This window comes from Microplitis mediator, chromosome 1 (assembly GCF_029852145.1).
Source record: "Microplitis mediator isolate UGA2020A chromosome 1, iyMicMedi2.1, whole genome shotgun sequence".
Classification (NCBI taxonomy): domain Eukaryota; kingdom Metazoa; phylum Arthropoda; class Insecta; order Hymenoptera; family Braconidae; genus Microplitis; species Microplitis mediator.
Window position 1 is genome coordinate 24,209,642 of NC_079969.1, and position 15,374 is coordinate 24,225,015.

General features: G+C 29.3%; 1 protein-coding gene across 1 annotated transcript in view; it reads right to left on the reverse strand.

Moving 5' to 3' along the window:
- The window catches only part of LOC130668778 (kin of IRRE-like protein 3), a 289,972-nt gene extending 274,818 nt beyond the window's left edge, over positions 1-15,154 (reverse strand). Inside the window, exon 1 of the mRNA XM_057473904.1 lies at positions 14,513-15,154. The gene's annotated coding sequence lies outside the window, so the exon portion shown is untranslated. The remainder of the gene's footprint in view (positions 1-14,512) is intronic.
- Positions 15,155-15,374: the final 220 nt, after the last annotated feature.

Below are 15,374 nucleotides of genomic sequence, written 5' to 3' on the forward strand. Positions count from 1 at the left end.
ACTACCACGGCAAATGTATTATATCTATATATATATATATAGATTATTGCACACGGAAGTACAACTTGACTGGGGATTGGCCTCCTTCGCTGAAAATCACGAAGAAGTTCGCGATCCGGACGCGATAAATTACGCTCATACGAAAGTCGATTTGGCGTCACGCTTGAGAATAAAATACCCCAGTTCTAGAAGTAGTAGAAGCAGAGGTAGGAGTAGTAGTAGAAGTAACACCAGCAATTGAGTCGTTTTATACCCCCGCGGCGAGTGATAACCGAAATGTCTTGTGACCTAGACCTGAACTGCAACTGTCACTAACAATTGTCTGTAGAGAGTGAATTCAGTGCCGAAAAAAATAAAAGAATAAACTGAAAAAAATAATTTTTTTTTTTCACTTCCATCTTCTTTTCCCCTCTTCTTCATCACACATGTATACATAGATGTGTAGTAAAACACAGTAACACTTGCTCACACCCTACTCTAGATATCTCGGCAGTCACGCCAGAGGGAAGTCAGTTGTGACAAATGCTACCGCGATGTGATTTGTCTCGCTCGCCCATTGTTCAATACACGTGAATATCAAAATGACAATTCCAATGTGTATGCTGGTTATATCATCCAACTAAATGTCATTAGTCATATTAAAAAAAAAAAAAAAAATTTTCACATACTAAAACATCGTAAAATTCATCTAAACTTTTTTATATTCAAATTTTTTCATATTATACAACCGTTGTAAAAAAAAATTATTATAAAATGCAAAGTAAAGGGCTTGTTATTCATAGAAAATTTTTTAAAACTTCATAAAAATAAAGTTTCAATTATCGTTCCCGTTTCTGCTAAAGAATATTTTATAATACGAATGACACTTGATGTCAAGTAATTGTACTAATTTAATTATAAATCTATGCTCTACCTAATTATAAGTTACAAAAACAATACTTTTTTTTTAATAAACTATATATACTTTTTCCCTTGACATCATTTATAAAACAAATTATTTAATTTTAAATTACATGTCAGTTTTAATACCGAGTACTTTATGTACCCTATTAATAATTAACAAACAGTCTAATTTAAAAAGTGAATTTTTTTTTTTTTTTCAATCAAATAACGATCAAAGCCGGATCACAAGGATGTTTAGCAGTTAGTGATGTAATCGTATGCTTGATCAGCTGCTAAATAGAGCTTTCAGAAATGAAGCAATCTGTGTGCATACATATGAGTTTAGTTTAGTTTAACACACATGTGATAATTTAACTTACACATATAAATTATACACATATGCACACATAGACAATAGTAAAGTGGCTGAGCTTCCGAATAGTCTCATTGTGGTCTGTTCAAGCGAAATCTAACTCTATCGTGTACCCCTCTCTCTGCTATACACTATTCACAAAGAGCTATTGCATGAGAATGTGTATATATATATGTATAGAGTGGAAATTCGGCACTAGAATCACGTGTATGTCTCTATGCACGTGTACATATGTATATAGATGCGTGTCACTGGCGTCTATGATCCTTACGTGTGACAACCATTAGCATTCTGTGTGTGGTAATTCAGACATTGCGTTCAATGACCATGCGACATATTCAAATTGGCCTAATGAGATAGGTATATATATATATATATATATATATATATATATATATATATATAAGCTATTTAGGTTTGAATATAATACTCTGACAAACAATTACAATAAATGTACCGTGTTGATTGTATAGTTTAATGTTAAATGTTTGAAAAAAATAAAAAAAAAGCTACTAATGTATTTATGCGTGTAAAATGTATGTATGTAAGTGTGAGTGTGTATGTCTTTAATATTGAATATTTTTTAAACGTGGGTAAATACCCGTGTAATTCCCGTGTTTATTATTCATTCACAATTTACTGGTGCTTTTTACACTATATCGTTCTCCATTAAACACAATATTAACCCCACGTCATACTTAAATGTAACGCTTTTCTCATCGTACCTTGCATAACACCCATGTCGTCCTTGTTCTCATCCTTGTCGTCTTTTCCACCTTGCAACTGCCAAAGTATTATGCAAATGTAACTCTCATATAACCCTACACTATGTATTCAGGCGACACGTTCCCATTAAATTTTGTGATAAAATTTTCCCACGTTATTTTTCTTTCACTCCCTCTTTCCTCACTTTTTACACTCGTTTTTTTGAAAATGTAAATATATAATATATAAATTCTATTAAGCAAAATTTATTTATTGAAAGAAAAAGAACCGATGGAACTTAAGAAAAAATATTTTTCTAATTTTAATTTTCGACCACACATTAAGTAAGTAATAATTAGTTTAATCTACTTCGACTTAGTAATGTATATTATAATATAAAAAGCTTTCACTTGGAAAATTAAATTTTATTTCAATTATTGTGAAAAGAAATTAACATAAAACTTTTGCTGAGGTAATTTTCTCGTTTAACGATATTTGTGTGTGTGAGTGCGTGTGTGTGTGCGTGTTTATGAAATTTAATCATGTTCATTTCCCCCAGTGCTTATTCAAACATTCAATAATAATCAGCATTTCATTTGTACTGTTTAGCCACGATATAGTTATAAATGCAAGCCTAATAACAAATTTTCATTTAAAAACTCGATCTCAAAACTTATCGCATCCACAAAATTCTCAATAGAACGCATTAATCAAATAATAACAAAAGTAAGCTCAACTCAACTTATCGTCCAATAATTAATTAACTCTACTCTACAGTAGATGTCATCGTATCAATATCAAAGGAATAATTTCAAAGGACCTCTGTGACAAATAGCAACATGTAGAATAACGTAGTCAATATAAATGCGGCATAATCCCTTCGATGTCTAATGATACATTTAATACCGACCGAATTATTTTAATCTCTATGAAACATCAACATCAATCATTTATGGAGATCTGATCCAAAATTATTTACCTTCAAACTTTCAATCAACAAGAATTAACAAAATTAATTCGGATAATACATACGTATCAAACGAAATTTTAAAAAAATTACTAGAGCAATAATATATAATGCGAAAGATGAATAAGTGGTCATATTAGCTGCGCCAAAAAATTTTCAACGATTCGAGTTCGGATAAATACTTTTTGGTTTTATCTATACGCACATGTATATATGTACAAAGTGAACATATTTTTAAAAAAGTCAAAGTTGAGACATATTACAAGATACTATTTTATATCTTGATTAAATAATACTGTTAGATTTTTCTCAGACTAACATATAAAAGTTTATGGCATTTATTAAGAACAATCTGAATTTATTGGAACTAATAAAAGTATATAATCCATATAAAAAATATGTTATCATAAATTTATTCGAATAAATTACTATGATAAGATCTTAAAAAAATATTTGAAAAACGATTGACCCAACGGGTGAACCCTAAATAAAAATTCGCTGTCCTCGAACTCAACGAGTTCAAAGACATTATTAATCAAATGCTTTCAAGCTCATATATTTACTCAGATATAGCTTTTCAATTGTATACGAAAAAGTGCTTTATAAAATTAGCCTACAACATCTGTCCAGAAAAATCGGTTGTCCTGAAATCTATTTAGAATCACAATATCATCAATTTTTGAAAACCTTTCCAATTTTGAGTCAGTAACATAAAGAGAATCACTTTGGAAAAATTGTTGTGGGCAATCAATTATCACAATTACGAATTGCTACTGAATTAAATATGCATTGAAGCGTCCAATCAATGATAAATTAAATCAATCCTGATATTTAGTGTTTATACTACTACATAGTAGAACATGACAATACATATATTTAAATATTAAAAAGTTATCTAATAACTTAGATAAATGATTTCATGAAACTCAATTTAAAAACAACATTTGATTGATCGATAATGCATTATCAAATGCCAAATCTGTTAGTGTTTAACGTCATGCCATTCATATATACATATATGCCTGTGCATACTGTACTATAATACATTAATGCATGATTGATCGATGTGTTGACAATGTCAGCAACCAATTCAATCGATAATCTCACAAGACATCTGATATTGACATCTAATCCACTACTTAACGAGTAATATTATAAATATTATTATGTTCTTATTTTTCTTGAACGACATGTTCACAATCGGATTAAAGATTATTATTTTAATTTTTTTATTTTTATACTTACTAATAATATACTATTTGTATATTAAGAATTAGTCTTTTTACCTTCCCGCTAAGAAAATTGCAAATTTTCAAAAAAAGGGAAGTTATTGGTTTCGATCCGATTTTCGAAAATCGACTTTCCATCAGATGTCGACGTTTTGAGGTCCTAGGAAGCTATTCTGACTATTCCTGGATGGACGTTCGTGTGTATGTGTGTGCACGTATGTGTGTAAACTTTTTTTTGTCCGACGATATCTTTGGAACGAATCAACCGATTTGAACGTACTTGGTAGCAATCGAAAAGACTTTCCAAATCTTAAAATTGATTACATTTTGGGGTAGATCGGTCATGTAGTTTACGAGTTATACAAATAATAAAAATTAAAAATTTTTTTTGGTTTTTTGCGTATATCTTATAAACCACTCACCCGATTTGCCACAAAATTCACTCAGTTTCAAGTCTTGTTGAGCCCTTTCGATTGCCACCAACAACGTTAAAATCGGTTCATTCCATCTAAAGATATCGTCGGACAAAAGTTATGATTTTTCAGTGAACGTATGTTTTACCGGCCCAACAAATTTTTGAGATCAAAGAGCTCAAAAATTGACAAGTAATAATTTTTCCGAGCTCCCTGAGCTCGAAAACAGCGGGAGGTTTTGGGGCTGGCCCGCAGGGTCTGGCGGTTTTCAGATTTTTTAATCTGTACATCTTCAGCTTAAATTTTATTATTTCTACTAATTATAGCATAATGATAATTATTATCTGTAGAAGTTTAATTTCCTATATATATATATATATATATATATATATTGCTAGTAATAATTATTAATTACGTGATGATTATACAATCTATTTAGTATGAATAAATACACAAATAATTGTCATTTAAACTGATCCAACTATGAGTAATTATTCTCGGTTGATTTTCATCTATCAATATGTATAGATAGAGGTTAGAATGAAATTTAAATGATGCGGCCATCGTTTAATTGAACGGCTTTAATATAATGCATTGCGCTTTAATTAAATGTAGATTTATAATAATATGAAGTATAGCTTTTAATCAATTCGATACGAATTGGATCAATTTTTTTTCAAATTTAATAGTATATCAAACAATTCAAACGGTTAATCAATTCAAATTCAACACTTATTCCTATAAATTATGAAACTAATTTCTACACTATTTATCGTATCAACCAAATTTTATGTAATATCAAAGTAATTCTCATCACAACTGCATGAAAAGTTTGAATTCCTGCCCAGAGTAAAGAGAAGAAACCTTTACTTTTCTGTTACGGGGAAACAAATGAACAAAAGATACAAGTGTACTAATTTTCACTCCAAAAATGAAAAAAATTTAAACTTTCCGTTACTGGTGTGAAAAATAGTATGCACGCCCTAGGCTTCTTACCCTAAGACTCGAGTAAGCACAGACGGTTTGAAATATTTCACCTTCTTCCCTAAGGGTGCAATATACTATTTTTCATATCATCTGTATTAAAACTAAAAATTTCAATACCTGTTTAGTCAATCGAAAATAGTAAACTACGCACCTAAGATTGTAAATATAAAATTTTTTCCTTACACCAGAATGAAACGTTCGATTAAAATTTTTAAAATCGAATAAAAACACATTTTATTTTGACGTACTTTTGGCTCAGTTAACTTATTTAATATCCATTCAAGTCAAAAAAGTTAAATTCGACTTGGTTTTGACTTCGATGATTTCAATTTCAAATAAAAAAAAGACGAATAAAAGATGTTATTTTTTTTTTGACACGGACTTATGCAAATTTATTGGGAAAATCAAAGGATCAGTCATTATAGACAAGACCTAGTGATGTATGGAAGTTATGAATCTTTCGAAGTTTACTTCCAAAGATGGGCCAACCTGTTTGTAAAGTCGTATTAGGCTGACGATTCGCGTCGTTCAACTACTTATGAATTCGATTTTATAACGGGCGTACTTAAGTAAACGAAACTTTTTAAACGACCGGTCACGTAACTCGAATTTAAATAACTTTTATAATTCTTCAAATTGTGATAAATATGTAAATTTATTTTTTGAAAAATAATAAAAAATTTTAAGTGCTGGGATTTTTTAATTCATTCGTAAATAATTGATTAACTTGACTGATCAAAGATAAATTAACGTTAACGAATATTTGGATCAACAGAACCAATGTAACACAACAAAGTTGAATTAAACTAGAAACGAGGATGAGGGAGTAGGATTTAGAGTAGCACGAGAAAGAGGAGGATCATGAGAGAAATCAGACGGTAATAATGTTTAAATGCAAAAGAGAATAGAGGAAGAGAGAGATAGAAATGGAGATAAATAGATAGACAGATGGGAGACAATCAATCTGCTGTGTCGACATCGTCAACGTAGACTTGTATTTCGAGAATGCAATGAGTGTAATTACAAAGCTCTGACACAGACTGGATTAAATCAATGATGATGCAGCGATAGAACGCGATTTAGCGAAATTTAAATTTTATTGCTGTTCACGTTGTTACGAAAAATGAAAATAAAAATAAATAAATTAAACAACAGAAATAGAGAGAATGAAAAAAAAATCAGAAATCAATAAAACAAGTATTATTTTATTGATATGAAGTGAAGGGGAGAGTTTATAAGAATAAAATAAAATACCGTGGATGAAGATGCCAATGGCATTGGTATTGCCGCCATGAAAGGTGGAAATGAACGAACGTGAATCGTGCATCCGTATTATTATCAGTAGTAGACAAACGTCGCATTCGAGTTGGAATTCCATTTGGTTCGGTAGGATTGTGTATATTCTTGCTATATATACACATATATATATCAATACACATATATATATATGTATATAGATATAGATATAGATACATATACATATTGAACTTACGCCAGGTCTACGGTTCGCGACTTCTTCAAGAAAACTATCACTGTACCATCAACAAAGATCATCAGACTAGACATTGATAAAATGACCCACTTTACTATCAATGCCTCAATCATTTTATTTTTTATTATTATCATTGACAATGACATGTAATTTTGTCACAACGATTAATAATCCAGCGAATAGTATTCATAATATATATCATCGGTATATTCAGAATTGATTCAAAAGTCGAATTGTCTAAAGGTTTATAGACAAAGGAACAAAATTGACAATCTTTGAAAAAAAAAAAACTTCAAACGCTCATGTTGTGACAAAAATACGTGGCAATTTAAATTTGAATTTAAATTTTTTCATTAGAAAATTTTAAACATTGACAAAATGTTTCAGTTTCTCATTTTCATTAAACTTTAAAATGTCGAAAGAACTATTTGCATTTACTTATATAGTTGTTATTGCAATAATGCTGAGAATTTCCGATGCAGACTGTACTGCAATTGATTTCACGGTATCTATACATTAAACTATGTCCAATAAATAAATTACGTTTAAAATTTGTCTATATAAGAGAAGTTTTTTTTTTCAATAATGGAAAAATTTTCATGTCGACGTGAAAAATCGCTATATTAGCATAATGATAGTTAATCTGTTGGCATATAGAAGTAGTCAGTATTTTTTCCCATGTAAGTATAAATTTTGCTATCTTTTAAAATAAATGTTTATTAAAAAATTTTAATATGTAAAAGAATAAATTCTAATAATAATAAAATGTTTTATAAATGAGAAAAAAACATTACTTAAATTGTAAACTAACGAATTATCATGTGACTCACGTACAGCGCATGAACGTCCTTAAGTAAAAAAAAAAAAAATTCAGATTGTTGTTTTAAAGAAACTTTCGTAAATAGCCTTGTTAAAAATAGTAAAACCTGCTTTTACCAACCAACAATTTAAATTAGAAAATCTGAACAACGGTTGACCTGTGGGTCAACCTCAGAACTTTCCGCTGTTTATGAGCTCTCTCAGCTCGAACACGTTATAATTTTTAAATTTTTGAGCTCTTTAAGCTCAAAAAACGGTTGGATCGCAAGAAAGTCTATTTCACGGGCACAAAAATTAATTTTTGATGGACATCTTCAGAATGAATTAATCGATTTGCACGTATTTTGTGGAAATCGATAGGGTTTCTTGAAACCTAGATTTGATCAAGTTTTGAAACAAAAACTACAAAAAACAATTTTCTTTAGTTTTTATTTTTTGACTAACTTAGAAACTGCTTGACCTGACTGATCGACTTCAAAATCTAATCCGTTTTAAGTATCGGTGAGCCCTTTCGATTGCCGCCAAGTCCGTCAAATCGGTTGATTCGTTCCAAAGATATCGTCGGACAAACAAAGCTTACACACGCACACACACACGGGCGGACAAATGGACGTCCATCTGAAATTGGACAGACTAGCTTCTTAGGACCTCAAAACCTCGAGATCTGATGAAAACTTGATTTTCGAAAATCGAACCAAAACCAATAACTTTTTTTTTTTTTTAATTTTCAACTTTATTGGCAGAAAGGTGAAAAAATTATGATACGTAAAATATTTGTACTCAATAAAAGAAAAGGAATGTATTCAATGTCGAAAGTGCTTGTGATAAAAAATCGGTATAAAAATATACATCTTAATGCAATGACTATTACTATTTGTTAACAAAAACCGAATTATTGGTCTCAAAATATACTAAAATAACCTTTTTCACGGAATAGCTTTCAACATTCATGTATTCCGTACATTCAAACGTTAATGTAGTAGAGTACAAAAAGCTTTACTACTTCTGGCAGCAGATGGTGTATCGGATAAATTCAAGAAAAAATATTCTCATGTTATTTTATCAAATTAAAATAACAAAACAATATTTTTATAAAATATTTTTTTACTACCAATAAATATTTCTAGCTATTATACAGCTTTAAAAGATAGTAATAGTTGTATTAAATAAATCTATATACGTGTATATGTATGTACATATATTTATGAGCAATACTAGAATTTAATAGAGCAATTAAAGTTAACTGTTACGTAATTTCTACTTTCCAGATGATAGAGCGAGGAACAACCTTCTAACAACTACGTTGCAACAACCACTGAGTGTTTACTCCCGCGTGTAATCGAGTTACGTTTATAGACACGTTTTGTGGTGTTGGCTATACAAATTTTGATTACAATGCCATTTTACAGCAATTGATTGACCAGTTAAAAAGCAATTTTACTAATAAATATATATATTAATATATTTAATAATCATTCGTTTATGATACCGATAAAATTCTCTGCTACCATTACCATTAACCCCCCTCCCCCCGTATAGCTTCTTATCTTTTAGTTTTAATGCAGAAAATAATCGTTTTATAAATGAGTAAATAAAAAAAGAAAAAAAATCTTTTTATCATTGGTTATGAAAGCAGTCTAGTTACTCAGCAATTTCATTATAACATAATTACCTGAACTGTTATATTTTAATTTTTTTATCTCATCCGCACGGAATATCATTACATAAATACTATTTTTTTAAATGGCCACATTCTACTTACAACGAAAAAGAATATTAAATGCTCTCTAAAAATGAATCAGTGAAATTCACTGCGAATTAGTGAATATGCACTAGAAACCAGTTAAGTATACCACTGGTTAAATTAGCGGTATACTTATAGCTGGATAAATAATAACTATCCACTAATTCGCAGTGAATTTCACTAATTCATTTTTAGAGAATCTTGATAATAAAACTTCAAGTTTAATTTTTTTCAAATAGCTATAGCTTTGAGTTTAAAAGGTCGGTGATACACTAGTAAACGGTTCGATTTAAATTTTCTAACCAATGAAATTATTGTTCATTAAAAGAATCTCAATTTATTCGCTCTAAAGTTAAGTGAATAAAAACGAAAAATTTTGCAGTGAATTCAAAGGCACGAATGATTCAAAAAGTTTCTTTTCAACGACTTAAATTTGTGATATTTTTAACAATTCAAATTTTATCAGAGGTAAATGGAACTCAGATACAAATCTACGAGATAATTTCTTTTGGTTTGAATATTTGAAAGCTGACCCAAATTTTTTGATTCGAACCGAGCAAGTCATGAACAATTGGAATACTTTTGAATAATTCAAAAATCGACAAATCCTTCAAAAACTAAAATTATTTGATTCAAATTTCGAATCGAAGTTATATTCGATTCGAACACGATTCACGCACCCCTACTAATTATTTTTTTTTTTTTAAACTACACAACAATCAATATTTTGATAAAGATAATTATTAATAACGTTAATGATATTCACCGCATAATTATAAATGACCTATCGTACGTGAGTATACAAATTATCAATTGTTTGCACTCACAACAATCATATTTTCAAAATAATTAATTAATAATTGTATTAATAAATATGTCAATATACATGGAAAAGAAAAAAAAGTCAATATATTTTTCTCAGAATTGATTGTTATAATTATAATTTAATTATGAAAATGAAAATTTAAAATATATGAATAGTAATTGAATGAGGTTTTGGAGTATATGTAAATATGAGTGTGTGTGTCTGTGTATTATATGCAAGGCCGATTAAATTGCTGCTCATTAATGAATAATTTTCACCGTAGATAGATCGCAAATCGATTTGTACGATGAGACTAATTCAATACAATAGGTGAATATATTGTCAGGTCATCTGCGTTCCGGTCGACCGAAGGAATGTGTTTATTACATAGCTTCCACCATGACTATTCCATGTGTATGAATGCTCACAGAGCAAGTGATTATTGAATCACCACCCCATGATAGTATAGCCGTCCTCTTTCTAACACTACACTCACCCACTCACTTACTATCTCTCTCTCTCTTTCTCGCTCTGTCTCCATCTCCCGCCGTTATTGGTAATCGTAAATGAAATGTCATTACTCATTATATACTCACTACTATTTTCATTGTACATTAATATTAAATTCCTCGATGCTCACACTATTTATTTCCGAATATATATAGTTATTTATTTATTTACTGCCCTGACGTAATTTAAATTGCATTAGTTAATAAATGTCACGTTTCATTAAAAAAAAAATCCAGCATCAAATCCAATAGTAATTCATTATTTATTATGAATAAATTTTAATTAACGTGTTATTTAATATTAAAATGCTATATATATATAATTAGAATTGCAAAAAAATATACGCATTAATAAAGAACAAGACCCGTTAATACGTACAAAGAATCGGGGTAAATTCACGCATGAGAGATTTATAAAGTTCATTAAAAAATGCAAAAAAATATCAAAAGCTCAATAACTCTCTTAATAAAGTCACTCATGCGTTTACTCAAAAAAAAATTAATTCCCGTAAATTAAAAGAGAAATCTTTCTTTATCAGTAGTAAATATACGGCGATTAAAGTATGAAAATAATCTATAATTAAAATTATTTTTTGGTTAATAATTACTATATATTACAAGACGTTTTTGATAACTAAGCAAAATGTAGTGTTGATTAAAATTTTAGATTAAACGATGTGGATTTAAAAATAAAAACAATAATTTTGATATCTATTGGAAATATATGAAAACTCATTTCACGACCCAAAAAGTTTATCACACTTTATTCTCATTATTTTGCATCATCACCGCCACCGTCATCACGATCACAATCGAGAGTTAAATAACTGACCGATCAAGTCCCCACACCCTCTCACTCTTTATAACCATTTATCCCTTTCTATCCCTCTTTTATTTTACGAGTGGGAATGGTTAGCCGCACTCGATGCATGCTGATTGCCTCTCATCTGACGAAAATTCATTAGCGGTGAATAAACACCGAATCGCTCATATATATATATAAATATATGCCGTCCACAATATGTTCAGATCACGAATAAACTTGTGACCGAACTAAAATTCAACATTCAACACATCCTCTCTACACTAAAATAGACATTTCATGAATATACTAGTACACAGACCCACATATATATATATATATATATATATATATATATATATATATATATATATATATATATATATATATATATATATATATATATGTATAGCAAAAATAAATTCGAGTATTTACCTGTCAGCACAAAAAAAGTTTGAACTACTTATTATCGATATTAACAAATAACGCTACATTTAGATACACATGTACCTGAAGTTCAGAACGATTTTCGCTCGGCGAAAATGAAAAAATTACGATTTTGAAGTTAGTAGACAATCAACAATTTTTGGTTTTATTTTCTTCAACACAGTAACTACAAAAAAAAAATCAAAAAATATGCACATATGTAGGAAATTGAAAAAACTACAAGTGCAATTTTTTAAAATAATTTTTTTTATAGTTTATCATTTTGAAAAAAAATCCTATAATCGTTAAACGTCGGTTAATTCAGTATCCACAAAATTTGTGTAATTTGACTGATGAGGGTGGCTTAAGGGATAGTTTCGGAGCTTGAGGGTGGCCTGAAATTTTCGGTTGACATACTAGCACATATGCAAAACATTTCAGAAACTTAGATTCAGTAGATTTTTTACTTTTCATTTCAATTGTTTAATTCAGTCAGCGAAAAACGCTCCGATTTTGAGGTATATAACAAATCTACTGGATCTAGATTTTTGAAATGTTTCTCATCGATGCTGGTACATGAACCAAAAATTGCAGGCCACCCTCAACCTCCAGAACTACCCCTTAAACAGTCAAATTACACAAATTTTTTTCATTTTCGCTCAGCGAAAAACGTTCCGATTTTCAGGACGAGTGTGAATGTAGCAGACATCAGACAAATTTAAAATTATAAATAAATAGAGTAAATAATTTAAAAAATAATATTTGAAAAAAATGCATTAATTTCAAAATTTTATAAATGTGCATTTTTTAAAAATTTTCTTTCATTAATTATTTACCCTATTTATGAGTAATTTTAAATTCGCTTACTGCCTGCTACATCCACACTGATATTTTCAGGTACATAGATACACTGATAAATGAAATATTTCAAAAAATTAACTCTTGAGCCAATAAAATATAGTGCCGGATAGCTCAACTGGTAGAGCACTCGGCGCGATACCAAATTGGTCTGGGTTCGATTCCCAGTTCGGGCTATCTATATTTTTCTCAATTTATCTATAAATTGTCTTATTGAGAGGTTTGCATGTTTAGGTTTCCACTATATTTAAATGGTGTAACACCTAACTCAAAATAATAAATTTTTCTATGATAAAAATTGCTTGGTTCCAAAATACAATAAATTTCTTTATTCAAACCAAAATTACTTGGGTTACTCAAGTGTTACATCTGCTAAGATGATTTTTTTCCAAAATAGTATAGTATCGAGCAATTTAATTAATGAAAATTTTCAATCAAAAAATTACTCAGCACAAGAATGTCTAGTCTTAAAAATATTTATTTATTACATGAAGTAAAAATCATACCAGAATAATTTGATTTTTTATCCAAGAGCTAACAGCATAAAGCCGATTATTTATTCAGTTTCATTGACTATTCAACATTTTCGACTGCTAAATAATCAATCTTTTGTGTTTTATGTGACATAAAAAAATGCTAAAGAAAAATTTTTTTTAACTCTGCCTCTATTAGATAAATTATTTTGGAATTCTAATTTATTATACGAATGCAACAAAAAAAGGTTCGACTAATTTTTTTGCTCGTGATGAAAAGAATAGGTGACGTATCTCCTTAATCCAACCAGCATTTGAGTGAACTTAATTTTTTTTCATAACAAATAAATTTCCTGACAATGTGATTACGCGGTTGAATTGATGGTCATTATGAGCAATAATTTAGTTTTTTTTGTGAGCGCAATAAATTGATAGAAAATAAAATCCTACCTTTTGTTTTATGTACATGAGATAAATGTTTATTCAAATATATGTATTATGTATATATGGACGTATTCATCAATGATATACTTGACGTTGCCAGGAAATTAACGAAATAGCATTTATAGGTCAAACCACTATGAACTGGTATTCATTCACTAAATTATCGATTAAACAATGACGTTATGTACCAATTGAGACAACAATTCAGTTCATTATCTACCAACGTATGTGTTAGTTACTGTCTGATGGGTTTTTATGTCTTGAGAAAATAGATTTAATTATCTCTAGTTCGAAATAGATCTATTTATTCCCAGAACATTATCGAGAATTAGTTTAAAATTTATATATTTTAAAGAACTACGTCACTCAAAAAAAGTTCGTTTATTTATTTTGAATATTCAGTAATTAAATTATTGAAAGTATATTTTGCATAACTTTTTTCAATTCAACTCACAAACTTCTGTTTATTGTATTATTTAATTGAAGACAGTTAAGAAACTTTAATTTGTAAAATAAGTTTGACAAATTTAATTAGTTATTTAACATAACAAAGGAAAAAAGTTTTAAGTATTAAATGTACTTACCATTGATGACCTTCGACGATCTTTGGAGGTATGGCTGAGAAAAATGTCTTTGTTGGCTCGTTTTATTGTTTTTTTTTTTAAGTTACTTTCGACTGCACTGACTTTAAATCACTGACTTTAAAACACTGACTCGAAAACTCAGACTTTAAATCGTAATTCATTTACTCCGAATCACTGACTCTATACCACGGACTCCAGCTTACTGGGTCGGAAACTCGAACTCAAAATCACTGACTCTAAAGGGCAGACTTTAAAACACTGATTCTAAACTCTGACTTTAAATCACTGACTTTAAATCACTGACTCTAAAACTCTGACTTCAAATTACTGACTCTAAAATTTTGAATTCAAATCACGGACTCTCAAAGGCGATTTGAAAACACTGACTCTAAACGCTGCCTTCAATCACTGACTCTAAAACCCTGACTTTAAATCACTGACTCTAAATCATTACCTCAAAGTCACTGACTCTATATCACGGACTCAAACTTACTGAGTCTAAAAATCGGACTTGAAATCACTGACGCTAAAAGGCAGACTTCAAAACACTGACTCTCAACATTGACTTAAAACACTGATTTTAAAAGACTGACTAAAATATTGAATTTAAAATGATACTGAAGAAGTTAGCCGACGTCCAATAATTTTTGAATTTTTTTTTAAACAATAAATTAATAAAAAAAAAAATATTTGAAAAAATTGCACCTAAAGTTTATTAAATTTTCTACATGTGCATATTTTTTTTAATTAAGTCGTTCAAACAAAAATTCAAAAATTTGAAACTGTCTGCTAACTTCAGGATCATGAATTTAAAACATTCTCTTTTAAACACTAACTCTTAACAATTACTATTTACCAATTG